Here is a 20,947-nt window from a genome sequence, read left to right as displayed (position 1 = left end):
TTACCTCACGAATCTACTGCTACAGACATATTTTTTTATCCTTCAAGCACAAGCAAAGTTAAACGTAGTTATCGGACCGATCAGCAGCTTTCGTTCTTGTTTCGTTTCCACTAGTGCAGTGCAAGCTACACAGGAGAGACAGCAAGGGGGTGCAACGAAGCAATGCCCGCTGGCCCTACCTAAAGGTTGAATGCAAGATGGCGCGTGGCGGCACCATGTGGCAGCTGCAGTATCTATACTACGCTTTTGATCATGGAGGCCACACGCAGCAGACGTAGTAAGCAATAGCTGTCATGTTAAGATGGGCAGTGCAAAGATGAAATGTCTTTTTGAGATCGCAGACACATATATTTTAAATTTATTTATCTCAAATGAGCAATAATTGTATTACTGAGAATGTTCTTGCAATCACAAAATAATTTAATAGCTGTTGCAGGTCCAGCTGCTTGTGATGACACTGCATGACGACATTGTGGAAGCAAGATAAAGTTATTTTTCACTGTAGCTTTTTTGCTCAGCAACAGACTTCGGGCTATGTCAACAGACTTCCAACAGCTTCCAAGTATTCTACATCCCATCAGAGCTGCTGAAAAAATGCGCCAACAAAATTTCTAAATGGTGAGCTATTGGATGGCAACTGAACTATAAATCTAAAGCTGACAAGATGGAACAATGCTTGAACGACCAGAACAGCTAATCAATCACTCCAATCTTACCTAACATAACCGTGCTCGATCTTGGTAACCAATCACTCCACTTTAACAACACCCCTACACTAGACTAGCAGGCCACAGGAAAATGTCATGGCTATGTCAATGCAGCGAAGACCTCGAGTTTACTGAATTAGTACCTGGGATGCAGGAGACTGACTCGTGCTGACAACTGTTTAGGCACTATACTCCTATACACCAGACAAGCTACCAACTGGGAAAAGTGGTGACGCAAAACCAGTTTGGAACAAAATAAGTTACACCCAGCAGGGCCATCAAAAGGGCATTTGACAATGGGCAAAGCCAGAACTGTTTCAGAGCTCTGGAAGAGCATGCCTAAACTTCAAACCAGCACATTTGTATAAGTGTGCCTCAATGTGTTGGCACGTGAGAAATGATGAAACTGCCCATGTGGAGGCAGGACAGCACAGCAGCCAAAGCAACACAAAAATGCTAGGCAATGGTCATAATCCTGTTGTAGTATACGATAGTGCAAGTACTGGTTGAATGGACGCTACTGTGCATGCTAGTGTGGATGGCAATACAACATTAGTGCGAGCCCAGAAATAAAACACAATGCCAGAAAATGAAGCATTAATACAACTGCACCGTATGGCAGACTCCCCTGAAAGCTAAGAAAGCCGTCAAGCTGTGTGGCTAAAAGAAGGTCATGAACAAAACGAGAACAAGCTGAAAGCAGGAGCCAACGTTTCGACAAGTGGACTTGTCTTCTTCAAGGCGATGTATGCTTTCCTTGCCACAGTATATATAGGCGGGGTTCTTCTAAAGGGGAGAGGGTGTAATGAGGGTGGCCGCAGCAACGAGGGAAGGTGTGTTAGCATGTCGAATTGAGAAAAACGGAATGCTGCGCACAAGGCCAAGGCCAACCCCCCGTCTGTCAACCACGTGTCAACGCACGCATGTTGCTGGCGTGTCAACAGCGTCTGACATGCCGACTGAAAAAAAAAAGGGGGGGGGAAGAAAAGAAAAAAAAATAAGAGGAAAGGACAGAAAAAAAAAAGATACACCAAGAAACCAAACTAAGTTTTGTTGCCTGTAGCTTGAAATTTAGCATAGCGAATAGATTCTAAAGCTCCCTTTGTAACATATATGCCTATTGGTTGCAATGTCTTGAATTTAGGGATAAGGTATGATTCTCTGTATTTTCTTTCTCGTTCAGAACGGAAATTTGACTGTAAGCTGTAGAGTTTAAGTTCATGGAAGTTATGACCTGGTCAATTGAAATGCTCGGCAACGGCTTTGGGAAGCCTTTTAGCTGTGTCCGCGTGATGTCCGTTTAAACTGACACTCATTGATTGTCCTGTTTCACCAATATATTGTTTCTTACAGAAGGAACATTCAAGCATATAAATCACATCCGAACTTGTACAAGTGAAGCTAGATTTGACTTCGTGTGTATAACTCTTGGCGGTGCTTTTAATTTTAATGTTACTTAGAAGGTGCCTGCAGGTTTTGCACCTGGGACGACAACATGCTTTTATTAGTGGGGAATGCTGTTTGCCGACTTCTGCGTGCACTAACATGTCTTTAAAGTTCCTGTTTCGGCGATAGGTAACCCTAGGTATGTCTGGGAACGCTTTTCTCAGACGCTCGTTACTTGATATATTGGGTGGTATTTTCGTAGGATGTTGTTTGTGTTTGGGAGTGCATTAGAATATTTTGTTATAAAGGTCGGCGGCCTGTCAGATTCTAGTGTGGGCTGTTTCTTCACCAATTCCGACTGTAACACGAACAACACCAACATAGGGCCAAAAACAAGCACTAAGCCAGTCACCCGAGGCATATGAGTATTCGTTTACCAACTTTGAGAAGAACACACACACACAAAAAAGGAGGAAAACCACTCAAGACAATCTGCTCTAGCTCAATTATAATGGGGCCAGGGGATTAAAAAGCATAAGGCACCGTCAATGACTGACCTCAATGTCCATGACTGACCTCAATGTCCACGACTGACCTCAATGTCTATGACTGTACTCGGCGTACATCTCAATATGGCTGGCTTGTTGTCGGCTTCAGAACTTGCCACTTTTGAAACATACTGCCAGGGGGACAGCTTGACTGAATGCCAGGAAAGAAGAGCTACAAATAGCTATTAGAAATAAAGACCTCTTGTCTATGCCACATCCAAATCTTCTGACATCAAGCAAGCAGCTATGTAAATAAAAGCATGCCAGTACAGGTGTTTTCTTTATAGATCAACATACTTAATTTATGTGGCTCTCTTGTGTCCACAAAGAACAGAAATAGGTACCATTCTTTGCACACCAAGTCAAACTAGCAATCAAAGGAAAGTGTGGCTGAAGAGATGTGGAGCAACAGCAGGTTAAAAAAAAAAAAGAAAGAATAGATGCATCTGCTGCAGAAAATTTCTGCAAATTGATTGAATGTCACAAAAGGACAACCACCTGCCCCGACATAGCGAACATGCCAGGAAAAAAAAAAAAACACAGTAACAAGGACACACAGCTGCAGTGCATGTGCTACATTGGGCACCAGGCATTCTTGAAGTGCTGGAGCTTGTGGCTCTCAAGGTTCTGCTTGGTGGTGAAGCCCTTGCCACAGGTGTCACAGCGGAAGGGCCGTTCGCCTGTGTGGGTCAGCATGTGGCGTTGGATGTTGGTCGGGTAGTCGGTCGAGTAGCTGCATAAGTTGCATGTGTACTTTTTCTTCGTTACACTGCCCATGATGGGCCATAATACAGCCGAGTGCTGTTGGCGGCCCCGGTGATTTGCACCACCGCCCCTTGGCATGAAAATTGGCATGGCTGTCGTTGACGGGACTGCTGCGGCTGCTGGTGCCAATACCATGGACAAAAAACCTGCGGGCACTTTTTTGGGAGGGGGTAGGGTGGGAAGGAGTAAGATAGGGAGGAAAGAAAAGCCTTTATTAGCATTGTCCTCATTGCTCCTAAGAGCAAACAATATGAGAAGGAACACAAAAGTATGCTGCATCCCAATCTCCAACAAATAGGAACAAAAACAACAGCTGGAGCTGGGTCTTGACCTGAAGCTTGCAGTGCACAGAGTGCCAAAGGATGCCGCTGCCATGACAGTTTACTCTCTCACAATGCAGTTGCAATTATTGGAACACTAATGGAACCAGATGGCCCTTTTTAGATTTAAGATCATGTTTCTACGTTAACGTTAAACATGTTTCCAAGAAGCATTAGACTCCATCCCCTCAGGCGGGCTCTTCCTCAATCTTGAATGTTGGCTAGATGGAGGTCTCCTCCAAATCTTGGACTAGCACTAAAATTGGACATAAACACAAACTGACTAACACACCTGTGCTTCACCTGTTCAACACCATCACATTCTTGTCCGGTTCAATTTATTTTAGGATCATGACAAAAATGAACTTCGCTCCTTTGCCACCTCTCAGTGCTTAAAACTGTCGTGTGAAATAGTTTCTCCTCATTTCAATCAGACTCTCAAAGCTTCAGTTCAGCTTTTAATAGCTTGTGCTTATGAATTAGTGCCACAATGCAGCTGTGCAGGTATGTCACCTTGTAACACTAGCGCAGAACAAGCAAGACGAGGACACAGAAGAGAATGTGACACAGAAGAGAATGTGAACACGTGTTGGCAGGTGAAAATGAAAATGCCCATGTGGCGACAGGACAACACGGCAGCTGGGGTTGTGTGTTGGTGTTATTTTCAGCATCCTTGCCTGGCTTGCACTGTACTAGTGTTCCAAAATATGCTGTGGGCATGCATTTTCTCAACTGGCCTCTTTGGTACAGAAGTTTCCAGATTATGAGTGCAAATCTACAGCCGAGTTTCAGTGACCACATTATGCACCAATGAAATGCTGAAAAGAATTGACATGCCTTCTCTGGGTATAGAAGCAATATCATTTCATAGTACAAATCAGCTGCACAAGTTATAAATGACATCAAAATGCTTTCCTCATCCTGCTGCTTATCAAGTTATACTTGTGAACTTCATTGCCTTGATAAGGCCCCATGGATTATGGCAACTGACTTAGGCGTTCAGGCAGAAAGTGCTTAGCAAGTGTTGAAATTCTGTGCGTTTAATCACCAAGGAAGCTTTGTTAACATGTATTTCTAAAGGCTAAGGCAAAAGAAAAAAGACACAGAGAACAAGAGGTATTCAAGCCAAATTAGACTATTTAGCCAATACCAAACTCAATGTCTGGATATCACAGGCATGCTGTGGTAATAAGTGCCCAGTGAGCACAGCTACGCTCAGCATTGACTTTTCATACACAAACATCGACCTTTTGGGTTTAATGGATCTCTTACATTACCTTGCAGGAGAATTTTAAGAGTCTGCAAATGGCTCAAAGTGCAAGAGCAGCATTATCAAGCGAATGGATAAGATAGACAGACTACCCTCAGATGTGTATCTCACGTCAAAGAAGAGCCAATGTGTGGCTCGTGAGGAGACATACAAGTTATGCAATGCAATATATAGCCACCATAGCTGCTTCTATGCTGTAGCCCGTCGTGCTGTATCTACTTTTCACAATTGGGGGCAATTTCCAACAATACAGGTTCTGCGTTAGCAACGTGAGCCATACAGGAGAGCACAGTTTCAACATCAGTATGTTTCGCAACTTTACTGATAACTTCTTCGAGTTCGACAGATGTCGTCACATGACCATGAGGTCCCCTCCACGTACCCTGCCTTATCACCTCCCCGATTTGGAGAGACCCTGAATCACGAAAGATTGGACTCACGCAGGCTCGCGACTTTAGATTCAAGCAACTCATATTGCTAGGCCGTCTTCTTTTTTTCTTTCTCTTTTTCTGCTAGCAATGCATCTCTGTGCAATGCATCCACTCAAAGAACACGGAAGATTAATAAATGCCACAAGTAGGTAGATAACTGTGCTTAAAAACTTTTACGCAAGCAGTAGCGAGTCATGCCACATGATGCTTACCTTAAAGAAGTGCAAGGAAAAAGCGCTGAACACAGAAAATAGAAAATCAATAAATATCTATTAAACAGTGCTGAAAAATAGCGCAGGATAACATTATAGGATCTTGTGCTTTTTCTCCTCAAGCTTTTAATATGCTCCTTAATTACAAACATCTTTGTCACCATGACCTTTAACATAACGACATGCCCAACTACTTTTTTTTTATAAGGTAGCCACTGTGTCTATCAGAATTCGTGCACTGCTGGCATCAAGTCAAGCCCAACTAGAAATGCCAGCTTCACTCAAGCAGCAACACTGAAGAGAAATCGTTAATAAATGTTACTAAAAGTGACTACAAACGCTACTCATGGTTGGAAATTTTTACACTACTTGGGTCAATTTCAGCAATTCAATATTAAAAGCAGGTAGTGCCAACATTGTTTTGTTATCACTCGAAAAAGAAAACTTGAGATTGCATAATCAAATGACTATATATGGCAAGCAAATGACACAAAGGTTCGCACCATGGTATTGCAAATACAAAGACACCACAGGTAAGGTGTGCAACCCAACGATCAACATTAAAGGTACATTAATGGCACTTCGCCATTTTGACAACTTCAAACAGACAGATGCCTTTGCATAAAAAAAAAATGTAAGGGCGAACAGCAGTTGGCATACAACAATAGAGATAAATTTGGTTATAATATTAATAATAGTCTCTGAATAAACTCTTTGACCATGACAATAATGTATACCAAAAAAGGAGAAAAGATCTTCACACACAACAAATACTGTCATCACCATGATGATAAAAATAATACTAAAAAAAGCATCAGGTGCATTGCAACTTCGTGTATACAAAGAAAAACAATATAAACTACATGGCACAGAAGGAATGTTTCAAAAAGAAAATAAGAATAAAAAAAGAAAAGGAGAGAAGGATTGTGCATCACAGGAACACTTTGCACTCAGTATTTTCAACAAACAAGTATGCATTGCACTCTGAAACCCTGTAACTGTACACAAAGTTCTTTACAGAACAATGTTAAGACATCTGCGACAACATACACACACGCACAGTCTTTGGGCCTGAAAACTCCCAAGAAATTTGAATCTTGCATCAATGCTCTAACAACTGAATAAACAAAAACGAATGTGCAAGGGGTTTTCACATGGCTTATTATTCATTGCACATTTTCTTCGCAGCCTATAATTCCCGATTTCGACAGCAAGCATGGCAGCCGAGCCCTATCCTCAATTCAAAGATCACATTTTAGTAACTTCATTAACCGACTTCACCAGCAACGGTCGTGTATTCGTCATAATTTTAGTATTAATTAAATTATGGGGTTTTGCGTGCCAAAACCACTTTCTGATTATGAGGCACGCTGAAGTGGAGGACTCCGAAAATTTCGACCACCTGGGGTTCTTTAACGTGCACCTAAACCTAAGCACACGGGTGTTTTCACATTTCACCCCCATCTAAATAATTTTAGTATTCTTACCTCAGAAGTGTATCCTGAATCATATCTCAGAAGCGTATTTATTTTGTAAAGATTCTCAAAATGAAAATGAGAATATGACTTACTTTTCAATAACACATTCACTTAGCTCTGAAATTCGGTTTGCTACGCTCAGACACCTCCTAAGTACGGCTTAATTGGAATAATTGGTGCATTTAGAAAATGCTCCCAGCATGTCATTTCAGCTTCTAATGTCCCGTATTGATGGTGCTAAAATTTCACCACTATGCCTCAAAATGAAAAGCACTAATTTGGAATTCACTGTATTTGGTGTAACCGTAACTGAGAACTTCTGTATGAAAGAAATAATTCAACTACAAATGCTAGCAGAGCTTATGTCACTATCACAGTTCTTTTTCCCAGTTATGACATAATTAGCAAAGCAATTTTAACAATGGCACATTATGTTGCAAGCACTGGGCCAAGCAAAGTCCAACTCATCAACCCAAAGAAGCTTACATGCCAAAGAAAAGAAATTAAAACATGATCTTCAAGCTTCCCAAAAATCAGGAGCCTGAAAATCATTACGCAGAAGACAGCAAATTTGCATAACAGCTACAAGTAGAGCTTGACTAAAACGTTACAGCTACATCATCAAAGGAAACAAGGCCAGAAAGACCAATTAAATTGTAAAATCTTATGAGCCTTGCCTCTTTTCTTATGTATAGCCCTTCACAAAAGGCCAATGTACTAGTAAATTCGATTTTCTTAGAAGAATTCAAAGAACATTCTGATGAGTGCAGCTACAACCACTACTTTTGAATTAAAATATTTTCTCATCTCAGACGAAGCTGTACAAAGAAAATGACAAGAAACATGCAGATTGCTGAATGACATGCCAATTCGTTCAAGATGTCAGCATAAAATTTGACAATGCCTCACTGAACAATGAAGAGGAAGGACAGCACAACGGCAGGCATATAAAGCAGGAGTATCTTCTGCTTGTTGGACAGGGCACGCAAGATTTTAACACTAAAGATGCAGCGACCAGAATAACAGATGCTTGAACCTTAAGAAGGCCGGGGAAGTGCATGTGGAATACCCTAGCTTTATGAAGACGAGATTGTAGGTGATAAGTTCATTTTCTGCAGTGTAGATGAAATGTGGACAAATAAAAAAAGAAGAGACAAAACAAGTGCTCATACTGCCCACATCCTTTCCCATCTACGAGGCATCCACATTACAGAAGACCAGTGTTACCATTAGGAGGACAAGATCTGGAAGAAACTCGAATTTGCATGCCTTGCCCGCAAGGCAAGATTGCTCATTTCCACAGAAAAAATGGTCACAATATGCCTCCACAACGCCATGCAGTCTACTTCACCTTGCAAGCGCACATGACAAAAGGTTTTTCTGCTTGCTTGTCCCATCACCGAAGTAGAGCACTGCCAAACGCAGTTCAGAAGCAAAAGATAACACGATTGTCAGCACCACATAATAAAAAACAGTCTGCGTTATACAATTGGCCACACTCTCAGAGGAGCTGTACAAACAATTGAACTTTGCAGTGACTTAGCTACTATTCACAAGTTTGTATGCCGTACGAGCAAAACAAAGCACAGCAACTCTTTGAAGTGTGCCACGCGATGAAAAAGTGTGCGCTTCATTTGCACCAACACAAGCTCAGGCAAGTGTGCTGCGATGGGCATTGCAGATCTGATTTATGCCAACAAGTGCACTGGTTCAGCCGAAACACACTCTCACTGCACAGAACGAATGAGATTAATTAAGTTGCTAAGCCAAGTCCACCACTGCTAAACGTACAAGGATAAGCAGTAATGCTAAAGAGCAAACCTATAAGCTAAAATTATTCAGTACACGAGTTTGATATATGTGCTTCTTCTTACACTTTTCTTAAAACATTCCATCGTGAGCTTAATGGCACCTTCATCTAGTGAAGTTTCCAATAACAACATTAACTCCTGGGTCAATGCTGCTCATTCAGCAATATGTGCTGACAAGTTCATTTCAAAAAATATTTGGCACTTACGAAAAGTGCACAACAAGAATGCACTGCAAGTAAGTATTGATGTAACATTACTAAGTCATGAACACAGTAATTGAGTTGAACAACACACAACAACTGCATTAAATGATAAACTCATAACATCTCAAGTCCCCAAAGCATTAAATCTCACTGCAGCATCTTCTTATGTGCATGTTATGCAGAAGGCTTACATTAGGATGTCTGCCAGGCCAGTGCTTTCACACTCATGAGATTGTGCCCGTGCAAATGAAACTTTCAGCTCAAGAAGAGCAGAAAGTTCATGTTCACCCTTTCATGTCAGTTCAAAACGAAGGCCCTGCCTGCCGCAAGCAGTCTTTCTCCTCCTCTTCTTCTTCATCTACCTTGCAGATGACAATTGGCTCCAGGGCGGATGCACTGCTGCCACTGTCCTCGGAGGACGCAAGCTGCATTGGTGGGAAACGAAACTGCCGTCTGCTAGCTGTTTGTAGCTGTGGTACTAGGGAGCACGAGTCAACAACACCAGCACTGCCACTTCCATCACTGCAGGGGGCGTCCCCCCGAGATTCGTTGCCCTGCCACAGGGTCGCCGTTGTCTCCCAGGTGCGCCTGAGAGCCGCCAGGTGGCGCTCCTGGACGTGAGCCTGTACCTTAGCCACGTTGGCATGCGTGAAGGCACAGAAGTCACAGCCCCAGAGGCCCACCTTGCGGCCGGGGGTGTTGCTGTCGCGGATGCGGACTGAGTAGCCACCTGGAAAGGAGTCCAGTGGCAGAAGAGGAGGAAGATGAACAAGCAGACTCAAGCTAGCTGGCCAGAGGCATGCAGTAGTCTGCATCATAAACACAGGTGGACCTCTCCTAAGTTGACCAAAGGAAGATGCAGGCAACTGGTTTGTCCTATACAGAGATCAAATTTAAGGGCGCCTTTAAATTCCTCCCCCCCCCCATTCTTCCTTTCTCTCTCAAAATGACTCTTGTTGTGGAAATGTGCGCTTACACCTAAAATTGGATGTCGTACAGGTGACTTCACAAGATTATGCTCTCGCAGTTTTTAACATTTTCTTGTATCAAAAGATCATACTGTAAAGCAATATATTTTTCTCTCTCACACACTTTTTTTTAACATTTAAGCACAAGCAGTAAAGAGAATTATGACAAGCAGAAGTTAGAGAAGAGATATGTCTGTGAAGGTTGGCCAGGCAGAGGCAAGGAAAGAGACAAGGGCTTAATACTTACGTTTACAACATGCACACCATTACCTACGGCAGCTTGTGCTTTACAAACTCTCAATATGTGACTAGCATCCCACACATTGTTTGTTGGGCTTTAAGAAGGTGAAGTGCTTTTAATGCAGCCTGTTTGCCTGCATTCTACCTGCTGTGTTATTACTGGTTTAACTTAGCATTAACAAAACACATACACAAAACTTTGAATATGAATAATTTCAGTTTACTTGACCAGCATCAAATTGTCAGAAACCAACCGTATTTGAAAAGCAGAGATATAGAGGAAAGCCATGCTATCTGAGCCCCAAGTGGATTATTTGACACTTGCTAGATTATAAGCTGCATTTGTGTACATGTCTAGTACGTTTCTCAACTTGCTTCAATGTCCATGTTTAAACAACGCCTTTCCAGCATCTCATTTGTTTGTCTCCATTTCTTGCCAATGGAAGACTGAGATAATGAAGGTTAGTAAAGTTAATGCGCATGGCTACAGCAGACATCTCTACATAAGAATAGCAAAAAAAATGTAACAGCAAGAACAAACTTGAAGCCACGAAATGGACTCTCACTTAAGCACTTCAGGCAAAACTCTGCCCTTCACAAGAAATGCAAAGAAAAAGAAAGCTTCACAGAATCAATACATGGCGCCTTCTGTAGCGAGGCACACTTAAGTGTATGTTGAATTTCTACCCTCAAAAACAAGGAATATAATATGCCAACTTTGCATTTTTGCAAGACCGTTACTTTACCAGCACAGACAGTAAATGCACATATATTACATAAAGTATAAACAAGTAATGAGCTTTCTTACTCTTCAGATGAAGCTAGCCATGCCAATTGAAACTGATCAATGCTGGAGCACAAATTTTGCATGCAGCTGAAATGAGTGGATATTTGCTGCAGGCATGTACACATTACAGACAAAATAATGTGTCAGTTTCCTTGCTTTCAGACAGTCTAGCACACATTCAATTCTTAAAGAAGCCCTGTAATCCGTAACCTCCTTCGTCCTTGACATCTGATGTTTCCCAACACCATGATGCCCCTTATGAAGCAAGATATATTTCACCACAATGCTCAAAGTGTCCGCAAACATGAGCTGGCTATATTATATGGAAGAGTAGAGTACTCACAAGCCCCTAGGTGTAAAAGCTAGGGGTGCGTGAATATTCAAAATATTGAATATAAAATACAGTAGAGTGCCTCCACAGTGAACACCTCTGCAATGAAATGACCCATGTAACGAAAGAATAATTATGTACCAGTTCTATTGTGAGCTGTGAGCTCCATTCTACTGTGAGCTATTATGAAGTGACCTGTATAACGAATAATTTCAGAGGCCCCATGCACTTCTTTATGAAGGAATTTGACTCTAATGCATATTCATGCTTGGAATTTGATATTCAATTTTTATCGTTATTCGATTATTGTACCCTATAGGACATGAAATCAGCATGACATAAGGCGAGTGCCCCTTGTAAGGAAACCAGCAACTTGGGTTAATGATTCAAATTTTTTTTTTCATTCAGAAGCTAGATTAATATATCCGCAAATGGCATTGAAGCTGTTAGTGCGAATAAATAATCTTGTGGAGATTATCTCCCCACAGCATAATTTTTTTCTATTGATACAGGCAGAAAGATATTTGACATATCACTTGATATTTAAAGCCTGTCAATATTTAATATATATGTTTACAAATTTATGTTATTGCAGAATGCCCCTTGAAGATGAAAATGGGCCAACATAATTACTATGCATGACTGATAAAGCATTGTTGGCACTGTACATGCTGTGCTGTGGTTGCCATGTATCATTTGGCATATATACATTTATAAGGAAAGACATTTCCATAAATGAAGTTGACACAATTTCCAAAGACCTTCGAGGCAGCAAATATTCTTTCTGGTGGAAGCACACAACAACAAAACCCATGGAACCCATAGACAATAATACAAACCAGTCACCATCTGGCAACAAACTTTTGTTCATAAGAATGTTTGTTCTGCAATGCCAAGAAAGTCATGCATAATAAATACAAGAATATACCCAAGATAGAGTGAACAACAACAAGTAACAGTACAAAAAAGTACAGCTTTTAAGCAAGTAAATTTTACCAGAATTATTGAGTCAAAAATAGGAAACAGTTGCAGGACTAACTGGCATCTCCCAGCTATAAAAATGTTAATGCTGTCCGAGGCTTGTGATTGTAGCAAAATCAGTGGCAAGAACAAACTACAGTCAAACAGAAACTTCAGTTTCCTGTTCGCTTCAGACAGATTCTAATGTAGTATGTAGGCACACTCACTTTCTCTTCATTGTCGACATACATAGAAAATGTCATGTTTTGAATACACAATCATGATACAGCACTTCTCTTTTAATCTTTAAAACATACGAGTTCACATAGGCCACATAAGTTCACATAGGCTGCACGAACTTCAGCACACTGGATATAACACCACTTACAAAGGCAAAGAAAGTAATGAGTCCTCACAAGCGCAATACACTGTCACGCAGCTAAGAGCAATGAACAGTGATGAAATCATTGTCTTATGAAGAATTCAGTGCAACACTCTAACTCTGACTTTTTCTAATTCTATTGGCAAACTAAATGCCACAGCAACTAAGAATAAATTTAGCTTCTTGCTTTAAAGTGCAGCACTGTTAGGCTTAATCTATGCATCACCTAATCAACACTGTTTCAAATGAAAACAAATACTGATGATAAAAAACACTAATCACTCTAAAGTCTTGTAGATAGATTGGAAGCCCTAAACTTGCAACCTGCCCAACTACTGCCTGTGCTATTCATTTTGCTGCTTTGAATTAACATCTTGTGCTCCTATAAAGCTGCTAATAAATCAACACTCTGTTCTCCTACAAAGTGCCATGGTGCCGCACATGAAGACGTACGAGAGTTGCATGTATGGCTTGGTTGCCAACATGCATTTGACACTCCTAGTTTAAGTCATGCTAAAAGCTGGATAGCAATCCCCTGGAACTACATTATTCTCATGGAAAGAGCCACAAAGAAAAACATGTTCCCGCACAGGCCTTAATAACATTTACCAACAGAATGGAACGATTTCAGGGAACACGGTTTACCCCTGAGACAAACCGCAGACCATTTTTTCCTGTCACTTGACTAGCACTAAAAAAAATTTGCTTCACAAGAACAGTGTCGTAGAAATAGCCCAAGGAACATTTGTACTCGCACAGCTTCCAAAGGCTTTATGTAAGATAGTAGCACACACAAGTCAACAGTGATTCAAGAAGAGAGTGTCCGACTAGGTAAAATTTTGTTTGAAATGTGCATCAAAATATCTGCCATACTATGAAGTTTAAAATTGCTAAAAATCCCAACTGACATGACGCAAGGAAACATAGAGGGTGGGATTATAGCATGCATTTTTTTGAAAAATTTGCACTGAGCTCAAACTTTTCATGCTTACATTTGCACTTTATTAACCATGATTACCTTTAGATTCAACAAACTTGTAACAGCTGAGATTGACAAGCAGCACATTGACACTTGGATAGGAGGAGCTTTATAAAAAAGGTTGGATGGACCCTCCGGAGTCGTTGCATAAGCACTGAAAAGTATATAGAAGGCTATGCTAGTGGTAGTGGCATCTTGCATGGTCACAGAAATTGTAACGATTTCCTGTTTACATGCACTTTTTGCAATTTGACTGCCACATCATTTAACACCTGTAAAGCTTTTCTGAGTAAAGAATTCACTTTCGCAAGAGCTGACACAACATTAATCAAATTGTAGAACGAGCCAAATTTTGCAAATTTTCCAGAAAATTTAGGACACTTGGCAGGCATGGTAACAGTATGTCAGACTACAACAATAACTGTATGATGTGGTGACAGCTTTCTTAAAACATTGCTACAGCCGTCATCGGTACTTGACTCCATGTATAGCACAAACACTCTTCTCAATGGACGATTCTGAAAGAAATGAGACCATGCACTTAAACACTGAACACATCTTCATTTCTGCGGCCTCAATGAAAAACTGCCACAAAGGAGTGAGACTGCAATAAAAGTAGAATTGAAGCAAACTAGACTTGAATCACTAAACGAAAGTGAATGACAATTATGCATGAATAAATAATGTTGCTGACCAGTAAAATACAACATAAAGAAATGTGGAGAAATTAAAGATGCTTGATTATTGGCACATGCTACACTATGACCAATTGAATTTTGGACTACCACAATAGTAACAATGAATAAATAAAAGCAGTTAGCGCACATCCTTCAACTGCCCATGGCTAAGAACTTGCTTCCTAGGATGCCATTATGCTACCTGCAGCCATTTGCTCACATTGTGCGCCTTGCTACCTACACACACACGCCACTTTACATTGAAACTTTTATTTACTTTACGGAGAAACATTACATAGGCTGTAGAATTGTGGGTCTAATGTGCGCATGTGCAGAAGATATAAAGAGGTCTTGGGAGTTAGGTATGCGCTCTAACCTTTGGATTTATAACTGCAGGCTTTTCGTGGCTTGCTTAGCTAGCATAACAAAATGGCAGCGGCCAGATCGCCTGCTTCAATCTGTATTTGCCCTTGCTACTTGCTCTTCATTACGACAGCAAGAAATAAAGAGGTAAAGACAGCTTTCACTTAGTCTCATTCCGCTTTGAGGATAAAGTACTAGTAATGTACTGTGGTTATTATTGAAATACGGGCTGCTATTTTGAGGTGATGCCTTTTTTGATGCTAATGCCTTTTCACGCTTCTCGCGTTTATGAATGGTCAGAGTGATGCTTCACTCTGGACACAGCATCAACTGCAAGCACTCACGAAGCCGAAAGGTATTAGCATTAGAAAAGCATCACTACAATATGGTGGCCCAGCCATCTGTTGTCCTGCAGCTGGGCCTAACGAAAGATGCCATAGAGTGAAAGCGTTTCGATTTCTGTCTACTAAATGTATCCTTGAAAAAAGTAAGGTAGTTGTGCATAGCTGTTTGGAGTGTGTTTACATAAATGTATAGAATACTATTTAAAACTGCCTAATAAAGTGACTACAAGGTACATGAGTAGTGCAAGTGTGCTAGCATGTTTTACGTACTGATGTGCATTTACCTTTTCATTAAGTTTGCCACTCTTGAGTAGTAAGATATCGGAGTTCATACTGTTATCATTTCTGTTTTATTTGCCCATATTAATAGTTTAGTGCTTAAAGGGGTCCTTCCATTACCTTTTCAAAACTGAGAAAAAACACACTAGAACACGTTCGATGCCCTTCCCATTAATATATCACCGCAGATATTTTTGGAAAGGACTTAAATATAATGGAGATACAAAGTGCACAATGTTTACTTTTTTTATTCATCCTCCACACAATGCTTGCTCTTGATAAACCAATGACCTGCCTATTGCTTCTTTCTCCAGTGCACTCATCATCTTGGGCATCTGACAAAGATGCCCAAGAGTAACAAAGAAGCAGTGACAGGACAAGAGAGCAGGGTGAAAAACTGTCATTTTCCAATTTACTAGAAACTGTATAGATTTACAGTCATTTGCAAGCTTTCGACTCTCATGGTCCTGAACAATTGCCCAATGGCTGGCATCGATGGGCTGTAATGTGGGTCTACAATGCTGCAACGGCACAACCACCGTGCCGAGGGTGCCCGAGGAGATGACGACACAGAAGTCCGAGTTCAGCATGAGCACCATGGTGCTCCATGTCCAGCCTGCCGCTTCAGGATTTATCAGACAATATAGGCTTGACACCTCCACACTAAATGTCTACTGCCGCACACAAATGAAATGAAGTGCATTACCTTTAGCGTCATAGGTGGGATGTAATAGAGGTGCTTCAGAAATCCCAGGAGATAGGAAGCAATATTTTTCCGCTGGTCTCCAGTATTATGTATGTACTGCTTAGGGAGGAAATAAATTTATTATTATTTGTGCAAGGCTATTGACTCTCTGTTGCGTGCACTGGAATTACATTTGGATCATATGTTCATGGCAGCATTATCTATAGATTTTGAATGTGTCCTTACCGTGTTAGAAAAGTGTTTCATAGAAAATTGTTTCACATACCCTTTTAATGTGAATTCAGGGCAAGCGGTGAAACACAGAAAGCACTCAATGTCAACAAAATGGTTTGCAAAACATAAAAAGCTATGCAGTTTATCTGCCGTAACAGTTATTAAGCCACAATCTAAATAAAGCAAAGCGTAAGCGTAGCTCTGTTGCATCACTTGTGAGCAATGACCCAATGGGATTGTACCACACAGCACAGTGGCTCCTGCTTCAGTGGTGCAGCTTGCAGACTTTTAAAGGAATGCCAATTAATGGTCACTGCAACAAGGGCTGACCATTAAGTGAGACTGTGCTTTCGCAGAGGTATCATGGGTTTCACAGGAAGGCAAAGAAAGCACTTCGGACATGTGCTGCAAAATGCGAGTCATCGCAAACCTGGAAACTAGTGATAACCAAAACCAAAGTGGAGGAAATAAAGGTTTCTCTAGCACCAAGTGCTTTATATATTTCGGCCAAAAGTGACCTTAATTTGCTTTTTCCTGTTATGGCTTATTTTCAAATGTCACTCCACCAAAAACCCTTCTAAAGCTTTTTCAGCCAGTGAAAACCTCATTTTACGTCTTTACTATGCAGTATATATGTACAAGCAATTGCCACAACTGGTACAGTTAGAAACGAGGAAAAAATGCTTTATTTTAATGCAGCAAAGTTCTTCACTGACAAAAGCTTTTCGTGGATTCTTGCACTTCTAAGGCAGGTCAGAGTCAAGTCATGGCTTTCTTTTGCACACGAGCTGTCAGTGCCAGACAACATCGTTCCAAATGTGCCAAAAGGCAGAAAAAGCATGTGATTCCAAAAACGTAGTCTTTGAGCACTGACAAAGTGCTGCCATCAACATAGTAGAAAATAAAGACTGCCATAAATGCGCCCCTCCACTGCTGACGAAATGGCTGCCATCTATGTTGCAGGACATGAAGACTGAATCAACGCACCTTCAAGGCACTGAAAAAGTGATAACATCTATATAGCAAAACAAAAATGAGCAAAATAACCGCAGATCGTCCTATTCAATTAAGGAGTTAAGGACAAACAGCTGATCAATAAAATACACGCGAAGTGTGAGCAACATTGCAACTTCACCACACAAGCACATCTTTAGACCAAAACAGAGCTTATCACAACACTTGCACGAAGACAATGGTAACAGGCCGAACAAGATTACGATGGAGTGAAATGACACATGACGAGCGCTGACACAACTAAGTTTACTGAAATACACATCGGGTATATAAGCGACACAGGCGATCACATGGTCAATCGAGGAACGCACAACCGGGCCACATGTATACAGGGCATCTGTTACCGTACCGAGCTATCTAGGTACGTTAATTCCTGCTGAGAAAGACCGATCGAAGGCTGGCTAATGCACTATGTGCCCTTTCGCTCAATGTGGGCTGCTTCTACGACTAATTGGCTGGATGCATCAGTACGCTTAAACAAAATTGCCTCTTTGAGCAGAGGCTTACACTTGCATTGCCGGCAATAAAAATGGACCATGTGATCGCCTGTGTCGCTTATACACCTGATGTGCATTTCAGTAAACTTAGTTGTGAGTCAGCGCTCGTCCTGTGTCCTTTCACTCCATCACTGTCTTGTTCGCGCTGTTATCATTATGAATGTATACCAACTCACCCAACTTTCCACTTCAATACTTGCACAAACCTCACAGAACAAAGAACAGTGTAACAGCAGAAATTAATTTGCAAATTGCTTTTGCATTTAGACATTTCAGTTTATCTCCTGGTGTTATATGCATGGTGCATAGTATCTCTAAAATACAGTGCACAAGAAAAAATAAAGCTTCAATTCTCACACCAGTGCACACCTTGCCCAGTCCATGACAACCAGATTTTCCACTTTCCTTTTGCAGTTTTAAATTTAGCTGGTTGTATGAATGACATTACCTAACATTATTTAACTTTATGAGCACACTCGAGGTGAAATTGTCTACCCAGACAATTATAATAGATTGTTCTCATCGAAATAAACGACTGAGGTTTAGCATAGCTATACACTGCTGAGCCGACCACTTAGCAGCTTTCCTCACAATTCAAGCCCGTCAGATAATGCCTCTCCCAGAGTGTTGCACAACATATCCCAACGGCCGTGATTACACGGTCTCGGCTTCGAGGCCACCATAACAGCTGCATCGTATTTTACAGCAAAAATATTACATGTACATATATTTAGCGACATTAACGAAGCTGCGCTCACTCTATTTATTTCGACTTCTTAATAGTTATATACACGCAGGGTTTCACAATAATTTTCAAGCTTGAAGATTTCACTTTCGGTTTACCTTTTTCGAGACCAAATCTGGATTCCCATTTATATGAATAAACTGAGTAGGCCAAGAGCCGTGCGTCAGTTTCCTAAAGGAAACCATTTTCGAGAAAAGCACGGATGCGCTCACGTGAAACGCGGCAGGTTCGTGCGACAGCGCAACGTCGAACTTGGCGCCTTGTCGCAAATGAGCTATAGCTTCGAGGAAACCGGGGCTCGAAGAAACGCGCCTGTGCGCGCTTACCCGCCGAGCGCCGCTCCCAACAGTAGCGTTCTCCTCAAACGCACACTCCGTAAAAATGGTTATGCAAACGAGTCACAAATGGCGAAAAACCAAATAACGAAAAACAAAACAGAATGCGAGCATCGGATCGACGCGAGGACATGAGGACATGCAGAACGGAAACTCCGTCTCGAATACGCTCTAGCGCTCGAACGGGCGCGACGACTGTAGCATGCGTACCACGATCGTGGCAATATCATCCAGCCAGACAGTACTCACGGGCACGCAGGACGCAACCGAAGCAAGCTGGCTCTTGCGCGTCTCGAAACCGCCCAGCTCAAATTTCATCAGCGGCCAACGGGGAGCGAGAGAGCCGCCACAGCTTGGCTGCGTTTGCATAGCAGAGAGGGAAAAGCGACTCGCTTTTTTAATCGATATACGGGTCATTGAGCAACTTGACTATCGGGTCGCCTCGACCGTGCGAGGACAGGAGTTATGAAACCATCTACGCGCGGAGATTGTGACCAGCGCTTTTCTCGCCTGGCGCCCGTTTTTTATACTCAACAGCTAGGCTATGCCCGTACCAGATAAGATAGATCGTTTTGTGTAAACACAGCCAGGGGTTCCTTTAAATTATGCAAAGCGCGCTTAACTCGCGAGATCTGCCGTGTAGCCGAAGGTGCGGTCTCGGGAAAAGCATACGCTTGCCGTTTTCTGCCGGTGGTGTGCGTTGCAAACGAGGAACCAACACGGTGCGCTGGAAGTAAACTCGCAAGAAATTTCCCCCACAGGCGTGCGGGACGCCATTTTGACGCTTGTCAAGCGATAGTTGCCAGCAAAGAGCGCCACATTAAAAGTTTTGGAGATTTCAAAGGTAATGAAGCAATTTAATATTTTCGTAACAAATGTTTACGTTACAACAACGAAGCTTTTGTTAACAGTCAGATGTTATGCCTAATTGTGTTTCGTTGCAAGAATAATCGCCTCGCTTTAGTCGTGCGCAAGACGCTGTTTCATGCAAAAACGAAAACGAAACTCCTCGCGAGACTCACGGAACGTAAATACTTTGTCACGTGATCGCCTATCTTTACTTTGACTCCTTTTTGAAACAGTTGCACACTTGAGTGCATATTTATCGCATAACAACAATCGTTATCGTCTTTGCTTGCGTTTCCATTCTTGAAAATGCTGCGCTCGCTACTTTCGTGACGAAAATGTTATGTCACGCTGACACCGGGCTTGCAGCGTTAAAGAAAGAAAATGCGAACAAGACAAATGACGATTATCGTTATGACAAGATACACTCTTAAAGTGGTTGCACCCTTTGGGGTGTATATTTGTCCCACAACAATAATCGTCATCTGCCTTGCTTGCGTTTCCTTTCTTGAAAACTCGGCTCTGGCTACTTTCCTGTCGAGAATGCTGCGTCACACTGATAAGGCGTATACCATTCGTGACTCGAAAGTACCGGGCTCGCAGCATTAAAGAAAGGAAACGCGGGCAGCACGGATGACGATTATTGTTGTGGGACAAGATACGCCCCAAAGGGTGTAAAATTTTATAAGAGTCTACACACTCTTAAAACTGTTGCTCCCTTTGGGGTGTAAATTTGTCCCACAACAATAATCGTCATCTGCCTTGCTTGCGTTTCCTTTCTTTAAAAGTCGGCGCTCGCTACTTTCCTGTCGAGAATGCTGCGTCACACTGATAGCGCACGTGCCGTTCGTGAGTCGGAAGTACCGGGCTCGCAGCGTTAAAGAAAGGAAACGCGGGCAAGACGGATGACGATTATCGTTGTGGGACAAGAGCTTTAACAGTTTTAAGAGTGTATACACTCATCACTCTTAAAACGCTTGCACCCTTTGGGGTGTGTATTTGTCTCACAACAATAATCGTCATCTGCCTTGCTGGCGTTTCCTTTCTTGAAAACTCGGCTCTGGCTACTTTCCTGCCGAGAATGCTGCGTCACACTGATAACGCGCATGCCGTTCGGGACTGGGAAGTACCGGGCTCGCAGCGTTAAAGA

The 20,947-nt window shown here is 41.9% G+C and overlaps 1 long non-coding RNA gene across 3 annotated transcripts in view; it reads right to left on the bottom strand.

Moving 5' to 3' along the window:
- LOC135901294 (uncharacterized) overlaps nucleotides 1-19,728 on the bottom strand; it is a 31,816-nt gene extending 12,088 nt beyond the window's left edge. The window contains exons 1-3 of one of the 3 annotated variants that reach the window (XR_010564085.1): nucleotides 19,201-19,728; nucleotides 9,323-9,861; nucleotides 3,199-3,561 (exon numbers count right to left, since the gene is read on the bottom strand). This is a non-coding gene — a long non-coding RNA (uncharacterized lncRNA). Of the gene's footprint in view, nucleotides 1-2,519; nucleotides 3,562-9,322; nucleotides 9,862-19,200 lie in introns of those variants that run through there. The other 2 variants (XR_010564086.1, XR_010564084.1) reach the window with 2 other exon arrangements.
- Nucleotides 19,729-20,947: the final 1,219 nt, after the last annotated feature.

The sequence above is a fragment of the Dermacentor albipictus genome, chromosome 3 (assembly GCF_038994185.2).
Source record: "Dermacentor albipictus isolate Rhodes 1998 colony chromosome 3, USDA_Dalb.pri_finalv2, whole genome shotgun sequence".
NCBI lineage: Eukaryota > Metazoa > Arthropoda > Arachnida > Ixodida > Ixodidae > Dermacentor > Dermacentor albipictus.
Note: the sequence above shows the minus strand (reverse complement) of the source record. Positions and strands in the feature narration are given on the sequence as shown.